Here is a 2,735-nt window from a genome sequence, read left to right on the forward strand (position 1 = left end):
CACTTGGTATTTGCATAAGAAAGCAATATTCCACTAAGCATCCAACTCTAAAGCCTTATCTACAAATGGAGGTGACATTGACAAGTTATATGTTGTACTTGTGGGACATGAGTTCTGGCAAATCTTATGTTCTGTGGTTCTAGATCCGCAATGGAGAGGCTTGACAACAGTGAGTCAGGTACAAAGTGATTATTCATTTTTGGGAGGTGCCACAGCAATTCAAAGACCGTTTCTTTAGGCATGGAGGTTTTGTGATATGGATTAATTTATGGAATGCCCCCTTCTAAAAATCAATCAACCAATAAGAGTCTCTATAATCTACCTATTTTATGTGAGGCAGTATCCTATGATCTGGGGAAATAAAGACAGAAAATCAAATAGTCTCTGTCCTCAAGGAGCTTGTATTCTGTTGAGAGAGAGAGAACATATGCACATACAAATGCATAGAAATCAAATACAAGAGAATTTGGTGGGTGAACTTGATCTATAAATTAAAAAAAAATCTTTTGAAGTATTGACATATCAAAAAGAAAAAGATACAGAGAGAGGAGGGAGCTGACAAAAAATTGGGCAAACTGTCTGAACTCTGTACTTCTCATGGCACCTTTTCATTCAGTTCAACAAATCTTTCCCTTTATTTGAAGAAAATACAATCTTCCGTATCATGGCCATGAAGGCTTGTTTCACTTGCTGATTCCTTAGGCTATAAATGAAGGGATTCAACATTGGAGCTACTGATACATTAAGCACAGCAACTCCCTTGCTCAAAGAGACTCTGTCCTTTGCTGAGGGTTTGATGTACATGAAGATGCAGCTGCCATAAGAAATGGAGATGACAATCATGTGAGAAGAGCAAGTGGAAAAAGCTTTTTTCCTCTGACTGACAGAGGGGATTCGCAGAATTGTCTGGATGATATATGTATAGGACAGAATTATTAATGCCAGTGTGAACATAAGAGTCACCACAGCCCAGGAAATGCCCATTGTCTCGAAGAATTGTGTATCTGTACAGGATAGCTGTAAGAGGGGAGAATAGTCACAGGTGAAGTGGTCAATGATATCAGCACAATAGTCAAGCTGCTGAAGCATAATGATTGCTGGGAAGGTGATGATGAATGACATAAACCACGAGCAGAACACAAGCAATGTACATATTCTGTTGCTCATGATGGTTGTGTAATGTAGAGGTTTGCAGATGGCGACATAGCGGTCATAGGACATGGCTGCTAGAAGGTAAAACTCTGTTACTCCCAAGAGAATGAAGAAAAACAACTGAGCCATACAGCCATTGTAGGAAATGGTCTTGTCCTCTGTAATAATGGTTCCCAAGAATCTGGGAACACTGGCAGTTGTAAATGAAATTTCTAAGAAGGAGAAATTCCAGAGGAAGAAATACATTGGGGTCTGGAGGTGGGGGATCCATTATGGTGAGGATGATGATAGTCACATTCCCAGCAATGCTGAGGATGTAGGCCATTAAGAGAAAGAAGAAAATGACCATTTGAAGGTCTGGATCATCTGACAATCCCAGGAGAATGAACGCTGTCACCGGTGTGTGATTTTTCATTTTTGTTTTCTCTTTTTTCTAATACGTCTACAATAAAAATGAAAGTAAACCAAACTAATAAAAAGAAAAGAACAGAAAATGTGTATATTGGCTATACTTGAAATGGAGCAGAGAAGAATTGTTATAATTAATTCATTCAGTCCTTCAAACATTTATTAAGTCATTATGTTACTATAGCAGGTGTGAAGGCGGTTTCAAAAATAAGTGAGACATGTTTGATGCTTTTAAGGAGCTTAACATAATTGGGAAGATATGTACCCAAATAAAATATAAGATAGAATGTTAAATAATTGAACTTAAAGTTGGAAAAGGCCTTATGGATCATCTGATTCCTTCCTCATTATGAAGTTGGGCAAGCTGAGGAAAGTGGTGAAGGGATTCTTCAGTCACAAAGACAATAAGGAGCAGATTTCTATGCAAATAGCTATTTTATATGCAAATCTATGGCTCTTTCTACTATAACACACACCTTCTGCAGCCAGTACTTGTAGTATTAATTCATTTGTCCATCTATCTACCTATCTATCTATCTATCTATCTATCTATCTATCTATCTATCTATTTCTTTCTCCTTCTCTTTCTTGCTACCTGTCAGTTATCTATCAATAAGCATTTATTAAGTTCTTAATCTGTATCCGATACTTTGTTTAGTGTGATGGATACAAAGAAAGTCAAAACAAGTCTTGCCCTCAAGGAGCCCATTCTCATGGCAGTGATAACATAGACATAATACTGGAACATTTCTAAAACTCTCCTTCTCTCTCCCACTAATCTCTGGGACATATACCTAAGCACCCATTACTTCACACTTTCACCTTCAGGAACTGATGATTATTCCTTTCCATAGAGTAGGTGTTTCTACTTTCTTTCTTCTCATTCTGTGAAAAGCAGCTGATCTAGCAGTGGATACAGCACTGGGGCTGAGATCAGTAAGACCTTAATTCAAATCCCACCATAGGCACTTACTAGTTGTGTGAACTTTGGCAAGACCCTTAATCTCAGTTTCCTCAACTATAAAATTGTGACAATAATAGTAGCTACCTTGCAATGCTGTTGAGAGTCTCAACTGAGAAAATACTTGTAAAAAGTGCTCAGCACAGTGCCTGCCACATAATCATATTATGTTAAAATTTTATTTCTTTCCTTCCTTTGACTTGTGTGTACCTTT

General features: G+C 37.7%; 1 pseudogene; it reads right to left on the reverse strand.

The window, feature by feature from the left end:
* Window positions 1-612: 612 nt before the first annotated feature.
* On the reverse strand, window positions 613-1,570 carry LOC118851312 (annotated as a pseudogene).
* Window positions 1,571-2,735: the final 1,165 nt, after the last annotated feature.

The sequence above is a fragment of the Trichosurus vulpecula genome, chromosome 5 (assembly GCF_011100635.1).
Source record: "Trichosurus vulpecula isolate mTriVul1 chromosome 5, mTriVul1.pri, whole genome shotgun sequence".
In the NCBI taxonomy this organism is placed as follows: Eukaryota; Metazoa; Chordata; class Mammalia; order Diprotodontia; family Phalangeridae; genus Trichosurus; species Trichosurus vulpecula.